Source organism: Notothenia rossii, assembly GCF_949606895.1.
Source record: "Notothenia rossii genome assembly, chromosome: 4".
NCBI classification, from domain to species: domain Eukaryota; kingdom Metazoa; phylum Chordata; class Actinopteri; order Perciformes; family Nototheniidae; genus Notothenia; species Notothenia rossii.
This window is the reverse complement of record NC_136902.1, coordinates 8,940,997-8,958,023: the sequence shown is the minus strand read 5'-3', so window position 1 is coordinate 8,958,023 and position 17,027 is coordinate 8,940,997. Positions and strand designations below refer to the sequence as shown.

The following is a 17,027-nucleotide window of genomic DNA, read 5'->3' as shown; positions in this document are numbered from 1 at the left end:
CGTCTGCTTGTGAGCGGTACTTCAGCACTGCAGTGACAGCACCGCCTCAGCTCCTTGCTTCATTGAAAACTGCTACAGCTACTTCTCTGTTTGGCCCCCTGGGTAGACATCTAGCCTGAGTGCCCCCCTAATCACTCTTAATCCACTTATGTTAGTCAGCTACAGATGCTCGGGTTACTGCTCCGGAGGGATTACGTTTATCCACCTATCCAGAGGTGACTCACCAGATTGCGTGATCTGCGACACAGACATCAGCTTTCATCGAGTGCTTTTTGTTGGTTGCCCAGTTTCCTCAGGCATTCGAACCACCTGGGCTGACTTTCAATTGGGTTTGCTGCTGTTTGTCAGCTATTTTACCTTATTTAGTTGCCACGCTGTGCTCCATTATGCACCAACAAGCATGCCAAATGGCACCATGGTGAACATATTCTCTTCAAAACAAGCCCTAGTCAAAGAACAACCGCTCACTGTGGCCCCTTGATGCCACCTGCAACATCGTCATCGTCAAACAAGAAGACAATTTGCTGCCTGCAGGTTGCAATCAATTTACTGGGGAATAGAGAAAGAAAAGGAGAAAGCACAACCTCCTTTTTATTCTTCTATTGTTCTCCTCACATGCTTTCTACGCCCGCTGAGTGTGTAACTCCGCTTTAGGACTTAATTGGAGATTTGCATAGGTATTGTTGGAATATGTGGTGGAATTAAATTCGCCATTTACATACATTCAATTCCAGACTTAATCACCTTCTGGTAAGAAACGAACAAATATACAAGCTTAAACCAAAGTTGTGTTATTTAATAAAGAGTAATAGCATTTAACAGAATCTTTATCTTATTTCAAGCTGGAAGGCCAGATAACCTGCACCAATGTGTGCTAAGTCAAAGTCAACTTTATTGTCAATCTGAAAATATGTTTGTACACACAGAAAGATCGAAATACTGTTTCCCACATTACATTACATTGCATTTAGCTGACGCTTTTATCCAAAGCAACTTACAATAAGTGCATTCGACCAACAAGATACAAACTTGAAGAAAACAGAATCATAAGTACATCAGGTTTCATCGAGCCAAACATTTCAAGTGCTACTCAACTGGCTTTAGATAAGCCAGCCCTTTATTAGTATATAAGTGCTTTGTTAGTCATTGTATCGCTCGAAGTGGAGTCGAAAGAGATGAGTTTTCAGTCGGTGCCGGAAGATGTGTAAGCTTTCTGCTGTCCTGATTTCAATGGGGAGCTCATTCCACCATGTTGGAGCCAGGATAGCAAACCCACGTGTTTTTGCTGATGGGAACTTGGGTCCCCCTCGCAGTGCGGGTGCAGCGAGCCGTTTGGCTGATGCTGAGCGGAGTGCACGTGCTGGGATGTACGGTTTAACCATGTCCTGGATGTAGGAAGGGCCAGATCCATTCGCAGCATGGTACGATGTGGTACACATGGTACCACTGTCTTGAAATGGATTCTAGCAGTTACTGGAAGCCATTGAAAGGAGCGGAGGAGCGGCGTGGTGTGGGAGAATGTAGGAAGGTTAAAGACAAGGCGAACCGCTGCACAGTCCCGAGGTATAAAAAAAACTCACATTAAAATGCAAGAACACTCAATAATAATAAAAAAAATTAAAAAAATAACCGTTTACTTCAAGTAAGCAGGATATATATAAAAAATATGATGTACATAGTGCAAATGGGAGTAAATCTGAGCCTCGATCAAACAAATGACAAGATTCTTTAAGGGAAGAGAACAACAGATGGGAAGGGGAACAGCCAATGAAATTCTACATTACAGGGTATTGAAGATTGGTGGCGAGACAGGGGTTTGACATGTTAAGTATAATCGATGCTAATTCGTCTGTTGAATGCTGGAGAACAAAAGGAAGCCAGTCTATGTATTGAAGGTGTGAAGAAGACAGGGAATGATAGTTTACATTAGAACTGAAGTTACAGTGACAGATATATAATTAAATGAGACTTATGATACATTTCTACAGTAGAACACAACTAGAATAATGAAACACTATAGTGGATCTGGCCCTACAAAATGCTCCACATGCTTCAGAGCCTTTGGGTGCTTTGCTTCCAGCCGCAGAGAAGTCATCATGAACCTCATTACTCCGTCTCTTATCTCACATTTGCCTCGATAACGGTAGAGTACCCAAGAGCTTTACTCAGTTTCAGAGTGTTTTCTGAATATATGTGTGCTCAATACAACTGGCTCTCAACTGGCTCTCAAGACACTAACATGGAAACACTTTACTTTAAGGAAAGAGATCGTTCAAATCATGCTTAGTTGTTCACCATTATCCTGAAGTTTTAAGTTAAAGGAGTAGTAATCGTTAATAGCTCACAGTACTCACCTTAAGGTATGGACACACCAACCCGATTATCGGCGTTGGTGGGCGTCAAGCCGACGATGGGTCTTTTCAGCCGACCCGACGCCTTTTCGGCCAAAGGCAGTCGGCGAAAGAAATCACTCTGATTGGCTGTTCAGCTAGCGAATCAGTGCATGAGAAGCGAAACGGAAGTGAGGGACCCAAACAAACTATTAAGAAGGCAAATCTGAGATTTCCTTTAACTCCAGCTCTCTACGCAGGTTGGGGAAAGCCCCATGAGCTTCTCGCTGTAGAGTGGAAATGGAACGAACACACTATTTGTTGTTTGTTTATATCACGCAGTCTGTTCTCCTTCTCTCGGTTATCGCACAGTCTGTCTTCCGGTTGTTGCCTCTTTTGAATGATGAATACACACTACCGCCACCTGCTGGTAAGGAGAGTTATTGCCACTCACGCATGAGCAGTTTGTACGTGCGTCTTGGCCGCCGGCTGATGTCTTTGTGATGTGTTCCAGTGCGACACATGGCCAAGACGCAGGAGACCTGAGGCGAAGCGAACGGTCGGGGGTCCGTCTGTGTCAGTTCTTTGGTGTCAGATTGGTGTGTCCGGGCCTTTAGGCAAGGCAAGTTTATTTATACAGCACCTTTCAGCACACGGCAATTCAAAGTGCTTTACACATTTAAATAAAAGACATTTAAGAATAAATACAGCAGAAACACATTATACAATGGCTTTTTAAAAACAGGCATTAAAAAGCAAAGATAATCAAATAAACACAACAGGTATAGAATACATGAATAAAAGCCATAGGGCAGTGTGGATATAAACAGCTCACTCAGATGCAGTGGCAAAAATATACGTTTTTAGTCTGGATTCAAAAGTAGTAAGAGTTGCAGCGGACCTGCAGGATTCTGGGAGTTTGTTCCAGATAGTCGGGGCATAGTAGCTAAACGCTGCTTCTCCATGTTTAGTTCTTACTCTTGGAACAGAGCTTTATGCTCCCAGAAATCGTTGTCTATTGAACGACGTTTCGGGGAACACTGTGCCTGAAACAAATGAAGGCATATCAGCCAATATTGGGGAGAAAATGTAAAATCAGACATTCAGCTCCCCCATAACCTCTGAATGGAATTATCCATCCATTCCGTTTCGTATCAATATAGCTGTATCTAAGATGCTTATATTTATTTCCCACCACACATCTGTTCATCTTTAACCTCCTTCCAGATGTGTGTACCCTCAGGAGTTTGTAAAGGCCGAGATGGAGATCAAAGAGATTGAATATTGGACTTACATTTGTCATGTGTCCAGAAACACGACTCCAGATGAATGCTAATGTTGTTGTGTATTTTCCAGATGTGTCAAAAGGCCAATTGTTTGCCAACATACGTGTTCTGCTTCTCCCTATGCGGCCATGAAAATCTATTAATCACGGTTTACGAAGGCTAAGATGGAGATGTTGACCTATGATTACCCCGCTGTAATTAAGTCAGATTAATGTAATTTGCAAGGATACAGTAACTTGGCATGTAAAGCACGTTTTGTTTACATCAGCTGCATTTAAAAAGCTATTTGTGTTTTAATTACTATGCTCCAAACCCACATTCAAAATGTTCACGGTTTAGCAAAATGATGTCTACATGTAAGTGTTGGAGCTATGTATCGCTTTATATTATTCAATAGTTAAACTTTTTTTTTCCTGCTGTATTTGTTTACAGTAAATGCATTCTTAGTTATTGTCCTTATTGAAGTGAGTTAAAGTCATTTTTATGCTTTTGTTTTGAAGGCATGTTTGGGCACTGGGTGATTACACTTGTGATGTTTTGGTGTTTTTTAGTTTTGTTTCTTTCCGTTAACTGTCAAGTGGGAACTAAGTATTTTTTGTAGTACGTTTTTGTGTTTCTCTTATCATCCTACGATACTGTTATATTTGGCTGTGAATAAGAAAATATGAAGGACAGACCATCTATTTCTATTTATTTTAGAAAGGGTCAGGTCATATAAGATTATTTTCTTCTACCTGCTCCTTTTCGGTCAATGGTGGGTTTGATGAGACATGTTTTGTAAACAATTGTTACACATTAAGTTGTGCATACCATGAATGGAACAAATACAAATGAAATGAAATTAGAGCACCTCAAGGTGTAATTGTATATATTGGAGACAGGTGGTGGAGGAAGTAGAGCACTAGTAGGCACACGGTTTTTTACCAGGGAGTTTCAAGCCACAAGAAGGGAAGCCATAGGAAAGGCTAAAGGAAAGACATATAGGAAATATGTTCTTTGTAAATTACATTTGAAAATGGAATAAAATGCATAAGCGGAGATTCTTGTCTGGACTTGGATCTGCGTAAGATTCGCTAACTGGTGCCTCAGCGGCGGTGTGATTTTAAAGAGGACCTATCATGCAAAATGAACTTTGTGATGTCTTTTATACATAAATATGTGTCCCCGGTGGGTCAGGAAACTCACGCAGCGTCAGAAAATAAAACCTTCTCTCTTTTCCTCCGTACCCAAATCTCTAAAAACGGGGGCACAACGGAGCTGATCCAGATTTGCGTCCGATATGACGTCATATCTGAAATGTGGACCCACGGCCCTATCAGAAACGTTGGTATCAGACACAATGCCCGACTGTTTTGGACGTAATATGGTCGGTGTTTACATTAGCATCGCTAACACTCAGAGCTAACCTGTACTGGAGAGCATGTGTGTGAAGAAGCAGGAAATAAAAAGGAACTCACCTTGTGGTATAACCGGCAAGAGAGAAAGCCTTTGAGCTCCATACTGTTTCAGAGAGAATCCTTGATAATCCATGATATGGCGTTTCATCACGGCAGTATTTAGTTTAGACAGTAGCTGCCGGGTCCCGCATGAGCTCAGACCCCTCCTTTTTTTTTTTTTTTAAAGCTTCATACCCAAAATCAGCACTTTTGAAACAGGAAGTGAAATAGAGGGATATGAGGCATGGCTAGAATGGGTGATCTGTTTGGTATTTTGAGAAAAACACTTCATAGACATATTTTTGACATATTTTTGATATATCTGAGACCTATGCTATTGCCTAAAAATAGCATGATAGGTCCACTTTAAATTAATTATCTGTTTTTATTTCTATTTGTCATTTTTATTTGTTCCGTTCATGGTAAGCATAACTTAATGTTTTACAAAACATGTCTCTATAAACCCACCATTGACCGAAAAGGAGTGGAGAAGAAAACAATCTTATATGACCTGCCTCTTTCTAAAGAAAACTAAATAAATAGAAATAGATGGTCTGTCCTTCATACTTTCTTATTGACAGCCACACATAGTCACTATAAAATGAATTAGTTTCCGCTTGACAGTTGACGGAAAGAAACAAAACAATAAAACAACCACACCAAAACATCACATGTACAAGGAAGAGTGCAACGCCCTCACCTGAGTGCTACTGGAGTAGAAGGGGGAAAGCTATATACATGATTTTGGCCGCTACACTAAGATTTCATGTCCAAGCTGACCATGCATAACATCCAGTTCTTTACATCTCTCAATACAAATTGAATAATATGTAGGACAGCAGTTTTTCCTTTTTTTCTTCCCGCTCATGGGTATTGTTCCTGGCTACAAACTGGCATTTGTTTGGCTAACACTCATCAGCAGTCTGCCTTTCGCTGAGGCATCACGATCCCTCCGCTCACAGCCATCAATGCCCCATCAAGACGCTGTCCGGCCGCTGTCAGCCCGTTGTCATGCTGCTTGCTTCTTATAACCCAATCTGTCATGCATTGTTAATGTCGGAGGAATATTGTTGTGTTTGCTGTTTGCAGCAGCTACATCACAAGAAGCTGAGGGATGTGACTCCACTGCAGGATTATGGGTGCATCTGCTTTTTTTGGTTTTGGAGTTTTTGGAAGAGGGGGATGGTTAGCTTACACATGGTTGATTCGATTTGATATTTTTTGAAGAATGAAAGAACGGCGCCATAAGTCAAAATCACATTAAGCTTCTTAGCGGGAGGTGCAGTGTGCTGAAGCTGCTGGTGATGAAATCCCTAACTTGATCCAGTGTTGGCATCACACTGACGAAAACTGTCTACTGATGCAGGTTTTACTGGAGATTTGAACCTATACTACAGCACATGGACTACAAGAATTCATGTACACATTCACTTTAAATAATACATGAAACCTCCAACAAGTAATCCATATTCGACAAGCAAATACGTTATTTATTAAAGGTGTTTTCTGATTTATCATTTATACGTGACTCCAAAACCACCAATCCGTTTTATCATCGACTTGGTTAGGTTGATGGAAAGTTCATGGTTTGAACTTAGATCGTATAATAGAAGTGCACTTATTGTGTTTTATGTACATCAGTGGCGAACCATGTCTATCACAACTGGACCTTCTGTAGACACACACATCCCCCGCCGCCGCCCATATACGATTATTTTATCTGAGTGTTTCGGGGTATTCTCTGAATACCTTGATGTCCCTGACGGTTCACCACTGATGTACATAAGTCATGTGTTAATATGTTAATGTCTCTATTGTGTACTATGTAGTATGTATGATTTTTATCTTGGAACTGCAGGAAGGAGTCTAAAAGAAATGGCCTTACGGGGAAAATAAATTATATTGAATCGCATGGTAATTAGTCACTGTGACGTCAACACGATTTTGAAGCATCAAGTTTGGCATTTGGCCATGAACATCTTTTTTTTATAACCAGAACGGTTGGAGCTATGCACAAATTACTACATTTAGGTGGCCTTAATGCAACTGTTAACTAGGTTGAACTAAAACCACATTGTGAAAGGGTTAAAGATGGAAAAGAAAAACACAGAAAACGCTCAAATGGCGCATTTCCATTGCAGGGCCTCGCTCGGCTTAGTACGGTATCGTTAGGCCTTGTTAGGCCAGGCTCACTTTATGCTGCATTTCCATTACAGTTTAGTAGCTGGGGCAGTAACTATAGTAACGCAGTGTAGGCGGAGCCGTGACGTCATCTTGACAACATCAGCCGTTAGCTGTTAGCACTCAAGCTCACAGCTCCTCATATCTGTTCAGGAACTAGACAAAAGTTAAACAAGTACAAACCACAGACTGTCTGTGTCATGGAGAATACAGTCGCTGGTTTATTTATGTCTGTAGGCCGTTGTTGTGAGTGTGGACGGTCGGAGCATTTACAACGTTAGCTTAGCCGATCTCCATTCAGAAAACATGACTTTTAAAAGGTTTTTCGCCTGCCGTCTGTCTGCAGACTTGTCAAAGCCTTAATTCATGGTTTTTACTATCCGGTATCAGTATGTTGTTACTTCGGCATCATTTTGAAACATGTATTACAATTAAATCACGGTCAAATATGTTCATCTTGTTGTAGTTGTAGCCCCCTTGACAGCGATTCTCTCTCTAGTTTAGCAAACTCAGCCCGACTCAGCCTGGTTGTTGGCCCGCTAAGAACCTCAATGTTATGGGGCCAGAACAATAGTGAAATAGTCTCGCTAACTGGTACTACGCCACGTGGAAACGCAACCAAAAAAGGGCCGTGCACGGCACGCTTAAACCGCGCTGTAGTGGAAATGCGCCAATAGTGAACATCACAGTGGTAGCGACTTGTTAATCACAAACCATGAACTGAAGCATACCGTGCTTTATTGTCTGTTTCACTCAAAAATGGGAACATCATTTACTAAATCAAAGTCAAGCTGTATTGAAGAAGACTTCAAACTAACAATGAACTAACAAAAAGCTAAGCTCAAGTAATAAATCAAGGGAGAACTAGAGTGATTTTCTCATAGACTTCTATACAATAACTTTGCAACGAGTGAAGTCGCCCTCTGCTGGCTTTTTGAGAGAATACAGGTCGAGGCACTTCTGCGTTGGTTTGACCTTTTGAAGCCAGAAGTCGACGCTTGGGTTTGAAATTAGAAAAAGGACTAAGTGAGAGAAACATTGTGGTTTGGGTTAAAAAGACTACTTTGTTGTAAACAGGAGACGAAATCTTGTGCAAAAGACTGATATCTTATAGACTCAATACACGTCCCCCTGCTTCAACCTGTGTCGCTTTATAAGAACCTGACTTCATCCTTCCCTGTCATCATAGTCATAAATCATACTGCACTATAGGGCTTTGTTGTTGAGGGTAAACACAAGTCGTTTTTGTTCACTTGCTCAACACACTGCAGCTGCTATTCTTCTTGGGAAAAGACTCAACATACTCCTACTTGCAATATGAAATATGAATCAAGGACAAGCCAACATATTGCACTCGTTTTTAAAACATTCTGCAGGAGTATTTCGGAGCGATACATTATGCATCAGCGGCTGTAGGAACAGAGTAACCCTCTGAGCTGATAGAGCCTTGCTGTTTCGAATTACCCAGAACACACTTCCTAAGATCTCAATTTTGAACGCTTGCTAACTGCACCATTTCAAACATGTGTGCAGCTCTCCAGATGTAATTATTTTCTATCCATTTTGTCAGAGTTGCGCGTACAAATTGATTTCAAGGTGCTCCTGCAGTGGGAGCCTCTGGTCAGAGAAGCATCCTCTGCGGACCACAGGCTGTTTGGAAACGGATTCTAATGTAGATAAAGGGGAAGACTTGGGGCTGCACTTTCTTTCCCCTCCCCTCCTTCTCCCTCTCTGGTGAAGATACCACTGATTGTGCTGCAATATGTCGCATGAATCTGGTCAGGACTGCAGACTGAGGCGCAGTCTCCAAAGCTTATGAAATCAATGGTGTGTGAGCAGTGTGAGGATGTACATGTGTTCATCACAGCAGCTTACCGCTTACAGCCGTCTTGACACGGAACAAAACAAAGGCTTGCATGTGTTAAAAAAAAAACACTCCCTTTTGATCCTTCATGATGCATTTGCCTAATGTCATGCTGTGTACAAATAAAACAACTCTTTGAATGTGTAATCTGGACATCTATTCAAAGAAAAGCTTTGATATTCATGAGGACATCCTAATACATATTCATGCTGCTGAACCTATGCATGTCTCTCTTCTTTTGCTGCATTGCCTGTGTTTTTAGGAAAGCAAATAAACATTTCCCCACAGTTGGTTCTCCTTCCCTACTCGTAAAGCCTCCTGGAACAGCAGTTGGAGTTGCTTAAGGGTGTTTTACCCCCAACATGATTGAAGTGAGAAGCTATTGAGCTTGTTTGACTGTGTGCGCTGGGCTGAGAGAGGGATCTGCCCCTAGACATTTGCACTACAGTATCCTGCTGACTTGCTTGCTTGCTCACACTGCCATAGAAACTGGTTCCTGAGTGCAGTGGAGGCTCATTCTGCTCGGGAGCAAGCGAGGGAGAGCATCGGGAGTGAGGGGGAGAGAGAAAGGACACAGAGAGAACAAGAGGAAGAGGGAGGGAGAAGTAAGAGAGTGAGAGGAAAAAGTGAGAGACTCGCTGCTACTGGTGAGTACAGAGCTGTCATAGCAGATTTAATCAGAGTGTAAAAATCGGGAGCGTCTTTTTGGGCTTCTTTCTTCTCTCTTTGTGCGATTGATTTCCCTGGCTTGGTTTCACGGCTGTGCTGAGGTGCTGTGAGCGGGTTGCAGGTTGTCAGTGTGTTGGGGGATGTGTGAGGGGGAGACGCACGGCCACCCGCTCTCAGATGCAGAGCAGTAGCGCAGCGGAGGCTTTTCAATTGTTACTCACTCATTAGAATACAATTGGAAATACTTTGCTGTCTACTTTGTCTGCAAAACGGAGCATTTTGTATTTTTTTGAGTGCGATAAACCTGCTTTCTAAGTGACTATTAATACAGTTATAATGTCGTAATTGGTAAAAAATGTTGACCAATATGAGAGATGAATCCACTTCTCTTCTTTTGGCAGCCTTCCCAACTATATCATACTCTTCTGTATCATTCATGAAGCACCGCGTTAATATTTGATAAGTCTGCAGCCGCACTTTCCATCTCTATTTAACACACCTCTGCCCATTACACTGCTCTCTGAACCCGGGTTAAATGTGGCACTGACTTATCCTTTCCACAGCTTTTTATTCATTATTGAGCAACTGATCTGAAGCTACACCTGTAGGGCGGAGGTGACGAGACTTACTCAGCTGTGAAGTTGGCTCACTGCTTTGTGCATGTTTTCTATCTGTCTGTTTCCGTTCGCACATCTCACTTTGCGTCTCCTCTTCCTATCCCTTGCTGGTTTTGATCAACGTGCCTCATGACACTTTGATGGGGAGCTTGTGGGGCTAATAGAGGGGGTTGAGATACAGCAGGAATCCCTATGCCTCGTGTCAGCGGGGGGGAAAATGTGTTATTCTGATCGTCGTGTCACTGAGGACTCAGATGAATCAGAATCAGAATACATCCCACAGAGGGGAAAGTGAAGAGACAAAAATAGCAATTTTATTCAAGAATATTAATGAGGTCTATGCATAACATATTAAAGATAGAAATAGCACACATTACCATTTACTAAAAGTACAGAATCTAAAAAAAGTAGTTTGATAGCAGCAGTAGTAAAAGTGTAAAAACATATATTGCACACTGACTACGAGATAGCAGCCAGTAACCATAATTATTATAAAGCGGTATAAAGATATACATGACGGACACATGTATCATTAACATGTGTTAAGTGTTTTTTTGTTGTATTATGTTGTTGTTGAGAACACCTTGTACAACATGCTTTGGCAATATGTTTTTGATACGCCAATAAACATCCTTTGGGTTTGAATTGGATATATATTGCACTTAAGTGATATTGCACAACAGATCAGTTGAAGGCAATGATCCGTGCTTTAAATGATGGCATAAATTACAAAGTGTAGTGTGGAGTAAACCCTGTTGGTGTTTATGTTTCTCTCTGCGGTGCACTGGATCCCTGCCTCCCTTCACCTGTTCCTACAGAGGAGCAGGTTTATTCCTGTTCCTCCCCCTCCACCACGCAGCAGCTCTGGGAGAATTAAATAAATCCAGTCCGTCTTATCAGTTTTCTGCTGCCTCCTGCCATGACTGCACCCCGGTGGCCCTTCCCAGCAGGCTGTGTGTGTGTGTGTGTGTGTGTGTGTGTGTGTGTGTGTGTGTGTGTGTGTGTGTGTGTGTGTGTGTGTGTGTGTGTGTGTGTGTGTGTGTGTGTGTGTGTGTGTGTGTGTGTGTGTTGTTTAGAGATGGATGTGTAACAGTGCGCATGTGACCGATGTGCATGAGTGTGTGAGCAGCATTGACATGATTGTGTGTGATCAGATAGCCGCTGGCCTCAGTTTCCTTCTCTTTGTGAGGGATCCTGGCATTTGTAGTCTTCCCCTCTCCCCAGTGACATGCTTTATGACTTCTCGTTGAAATGTCACTCAGTAAGGCTGGACTTTAAAGCGTCCCTGTGCGGAGGCTTATAGCGTGTGAACAATAGTGCACATTGGTGTTATAAAACCCGTAAAGCACACAGCTGGGAATGCATGGATGCAGGCTGGGGTGAGATCCTGCTGAGCTCCCTGACAGACCCCTAAAGGCACAATTTGTTTCAATACAATATCAAATTGGGCTGGATTTTGACAGCCGCGTGGCCTGGATCAATACCCTGGTTGTCCATGAGAGGAAACAAAATTGCTCTTGTAAACAAGGGGATATACTGACAATGAGCGCCTTGTTAAGTGGCAGTGTGAGAGGCTAATGTAAGATAAATCACCTGTGAGAGAAAAGGCTCAGCAGGGCAGCTGCTGCTGGGATGCAGATGGCTGTGTGGCAAGTGGGGCTGGCTGCCTGCCTTCACTTAGATCCAAAGTCTAGATACGCTTCAGCAAAGGATACTAACAACAAACTGGGGATCAACAAGTCCCTTTAATACAAATAAATGCATCTACTGTCCATCATGTTGAAGAAAGAACTTGTGGAATATTCTGCAACCAATCAGATTCTGTGACCGGTAGCAGTGAAACAACAAAACTGCCATCATCCCTCGAGGGTGCGAGGATGGAAAGTTGGGTCAAAGCAAAGTTAAATTGCAAGAACTACTATAAAGGGAGTAGGGCTGCTCAATTAATCGTATTTTAATCGCAATTACGATTATGGCTTGCAACGATTAAGAAAACAACGATTATTTTTTTATTATTATTATTACTTTTTTTTTTTTTATTATTGGTTTTTCAGTTTAGTTATACTTAAAGTTCAGGGTAATCAACTGTTAAAAACATACTGTTAAAAAAAAAAGGTCTCCAATAAATTGATATTTTCAAAGTAAATGGATAATCGTTTTTAATAATCGTGATATCAATTATTGACCCAAATAATCGAGATTATGATTTTTGCCATAATCGAGCAGCCCTAAAAGGGAGCCTAAATGTGTCTCAAAATGCAATTCTTAAAAATGTCAGAAAATACTTGTTTCTTTGGTTTTACATCTGCAAGACCACGATAAAGAAGACACTAAACCTAGCAAGCAAGTTACCGAATTTGCGCCTCTGCCAGCCTCTCCCTTCAGACCGCTATCCAAAGCCACTACCCCAAAATGATTATTATGAGACAAAGATATCATGATGAGCGTGAACATCAAACACGGCTATTGGTAGTAAGGAAGAATCCAACGACGCACCATGACAGTTAACAAAATGATTGGAACGGCTTATTATTACATTAATATATTTTAGTGAGAGTATTAGTTTTATTGATTGGGTGTGCAAAGACCATTTCAACAAATATAACACAAACAGTTTCTTAAATACACCAGCCACCCTGGATTCTGTGGATTTATCTTTAAGCTTTTAAGATGTCTTCATTTCCCATCATGTGACCAACCTGAAAAATATTTATAAGGGATTCACATTCTGTAACGTATTCTCACGATCCCTATTAGTACTGTAGGTAACATTTTGACATCTCAACCACTCCTTGATGAAAACGCACGCTCTATTTAAACTCGCATGAAAAATGATACATGAATACACTGGCTATGAAATCCAGGACAGTCGTGAGTGGCATTTTATTAAGCTCCAGGCATTGCTTCTTACTGTAAGTCACGTTGCAGCTATAACGCCTTTCTTTCATCATACCCGGATGCTGTTGAACGTTGTGATCTCTTCCCAAAAACACCAGCAACAAATATAAAACCACAACAGCCTGAAGGCAAGCTTTCACTCGGTTTTTGTCCGGTGTATAGAAGAGTATAAATTTAGGTTTCCTCTGCACAATAAGTCAATAAGGACAGTTTCAGCGTTGGATGATGTATCCCATAATGCTTCACAGGAGAGCATAAAAAAAGGTTTTTTGTTAGATCTGAAGAAACAAAAGAGGGATTAAAGATACAAAATGGGGAACAAGATGAATCAATGTTTAATTAATTGCTTCTCTGTAATCGAAGAATAGCACATTTGCTTCAGTATTAAACAATAACACTTGACACCACTACCAGATGTTGGGAGCTTCTCAGTCGAATACGATCGATAACCATGTATCAAGACGTGATGGATCAAATCAGCGTCGCTACATAGAGGAGACACGAGTGGATTTAGCTGCCAAAGCCCTGCAGGTTGTCCACAGTGCTGCGGTCGGTTTGATAACGCTCTCCTCATGATAAAACGCTCACTGCTTGCCATTTTTCATGTTATCAGCTGAGCTATAATGTCTCATGAGGCGACGGGCTTCCAAACACGTGGGTCCCAAATGTCAAGCCCCGGTTAATTCGACAGAGTTGGAGTGATGGATGCATCATTGCCTCGGACTGACTTGTTGTTTGCGGCCATCATTCGAGGCCCAAAGGCTGAAGGTCAGGTCGAGCCAGTTCCCGCCTACACATGAAATATGATGGGGCGGTTTCCCCTCCCCCCCCCCCCACACCCACAATATGAGGAGTTTACAGAGCATGCTTGAAAATGTTGTTGAGATTTACGCTTGGGAGTAGATCAAATGTGTAGTCGAGTGTCAAATAAGATATGGTTTTACGATATAAGTAGGAGTGTAAATGGAGGCTGTGGCTCAGTGGATAGTGCGCTGGACTTCGAATCAGGGGGTAGCAAGTTCGAGTCCCACTGTAGACAGCATGTTGTTGTGTCCCTGAGACACACAAATTGCTCCTGTGGGGATTGTCCACAGTACTGCATGTATGTAAGTTGCTTTGGATAAAAACATCTAACAAGTGACATGTGATGTAAATAGATTTAAAAATGTAATTAGGTTAATCACAAATAATACTTTAGAATACAATAATACATTTAAATACTCTTTATTGTGCTAGATAAAAACACATTAGGGTTTGTAGTAAAGTAATGACAAACTGCTGAGAGAAATCAGTCGATTTTTTTTTTTAAAACAGGAATTGTTAACAGGCGGGAAGGACTGACAATTTACGACAATAAGCTTAAGGACCCTGAATTTGTATGGTAATAATAATACATTTTATTTAAGGCGCTTTTCATGAGACCCAAGGACACCGTACAATTTGTTAAATATTCTAAGAGGTCAAGACAACAGAACCTGATACAAACACAAACATACCATCATGGAGAAGACAATTGGTTTCCGTTCTCTTTGCAAACGTTAGCGCGTTAACGTTAACAGTTTAGATATGAGCTTTTTTGCTTCCTAGCTAAGAGGATATCACTTGGGTCTGTATGGTAAATATGAAACTACAGCTGGCAGCAGATAAGCTTAGCTTAGCATTAAGAGCCTGGCCCTGTCAAAAGATAAACAGATCAGCATTTCTCTCTAAAAAAAAGACGACAATTTTCTGTTTTATCTGGACGATTACTTGTCAAGAATCTGTTGTGAAGTAACCGGAAAAAACAGCAATAATTGATTCCAAGAAATAGTCCATATAAACTCCCGGAAAAAAAAAAACAGTTGTTATTTTTCCTCTTTGCTTCATCTACATATATATCGCCTATTCATCTAACTCTCGGCTCAAATGCAAAGAAGTGTTTTCCCGTTGATGTTGAGTTTTCTCTATACAGTAAATCTTAAGCTACGGTTTATTAGCTTAGCTTATCATAAAGACTTTGGCTACCTTTGCATAAATCACTGAAGATAGCCAGCCAACATGTATTTCACTTCTACTAGCCAAACACCAACACAAATGATTTCTATTATGTTATGTTTACTTATGTATTGCCTAATTCTGGCTTCTAAACAAACTCTATTAAATATCCATTTCCTTGACAGCCTCTGGTAAACAATCTAACATTTTAATAGGCTCTTAGGAATGTGCCAACACTTATTACCATTTCAATTATGTTTCTCCCACATATTTTTCCAAAACATAATCAGAGACATTACGAAGCTATAGCGTTTCCCCCCCCCTCCCAACACATCACATCACTCACACCCTCGCTATGCACATGACAGGGTGGCCGTGTTTATTCCTCATGATTAACAATGCAATATTTCAGCGCACATAAGCAGTTTAAGTGGAACAAAAGCTTTCATCGAGCATTACTGGGCAGTTATGACTTCTGTCTGTAATGGATGTTGCACAGCCATTTAAAATCCCCGGTGATGAAAGTTACTCAGACTGAAAATGAGCTTAAGCTATTTTTACAAGGGGCCAGATTTCTGCCCGTTAGTTTTATCGGCATGCCACTGTGAATTAAAACATCCATATAGTGGCACGCAGGAAGCATGGGCGCGATCCATTAAAAGGTTCTCCAGCCTTTTAAAGCCGTACATTCCCAGCGTTTATTATGCAGTCCCATGAGTTCTTGTTATAGAGATTCAAACAACAGCTGCTGTGTGATATTTCTTTCGTCCAAATCTCATATTAGGCAAATAAAACAAGGTCAAATTGGCTTATCATTGTATGGCTTTCTGTACGGGGGGAAACGTTGTTAGTTACAGAATGATGGGGTGACTCAGATGATGGATCAGGCAGGAAGCAGACGCGCCATATGTCAGCTGGCTGGGGGACGACAGAGTTCGCTAGTGGACTGCTGAGTCGGGCGAGGACAATGAGTGTCTCAATGTCAGCGACTCAAAACCACTGAGCTACACAGAGGGACGTCCACTCTGTGTTTGGATAGAGCAGTGACCGGTACATGTAATGCTTGTGGGTAAGGCTGGGCGATATTACCTGTAAATATTATCACCATATTTTGAGGTTAAATCTCAATACATTATACATCTTCTTGATATTTGATATTTCTTGATTCTAGTAGTTCATTAAACATCACTGTTTGTATTCATTACTGGATTGGAGTGGATTTTTTTTTAATTGCATGCAAACAATGTTCTATTTTGAAATCAAGGGCTTTCATGTTGCCCAAGCCTTACAACACCACTCCTGTGTCAAATATAAGAATTAGAAATATATTTACTTCTCTAGATTTTATCCACATCTTACACAATTTTTCTAAATTTCCAAACCTTTCAGGACTTTTTTAATCACCATCTCCTTTTAATGTAGCTGCAGAAAAGTGAAAAACAAAGCAAGTTTCGTTCTGGAAGATTAAAACTTTAAGAGAGAATTTCTACTTTGCGAGTCATTTTTTGTTACATCCTACGCAGAACCAGCCCTACTTGTGGGAATCATGGAGCTCAACAGGTGTGTTTGTTTTCCGACCAGATTACCTTAGGATTCAATGTCCATATGTCAATTTCTCTTTTTACTGCACTGTTGGTGTACAGTTTTACTATTATGCTGATGTGTTTATTGTATTTTTGTAACTCTGGCACAACAATTTCCTTCGGGATGAATAAAGTCTTATCTTTAATTCTGCATCTCATTATATAAAGTGTAAAGGTCCGCTACGCCCC

General features: G+C 41.1%; 2 protein-coding genes across 5 annotated transcripts in view; one reads left to right on the top strand and one right to left on the bottom strand.

Annotated features, from left to right (window-relative positions):
- Positions 1-17,027, bottom strand: part of klhl21 (kelch-like family member 21) — a 95,600-nt gene that overhangs the window by 54,845 nt on the left and 23,728 nt on the right. The window lies entirely within an intron of this gene.
- The window catches only part of syt6a (synaptotagmin VIa), a 53,341-nt gene continuing 45,883 nt past the window's right edge, over positions 9,570-17,027 (top strand). The window contains exon 1 of the mRNA XM_079674821.1: positions 9,570-9,744. The gene's annotated coding sequence lies outside the window, so the exon portion shown is untranslated. The remainder of the gene's footprint in view (positions 9,745-17,027) is intronic.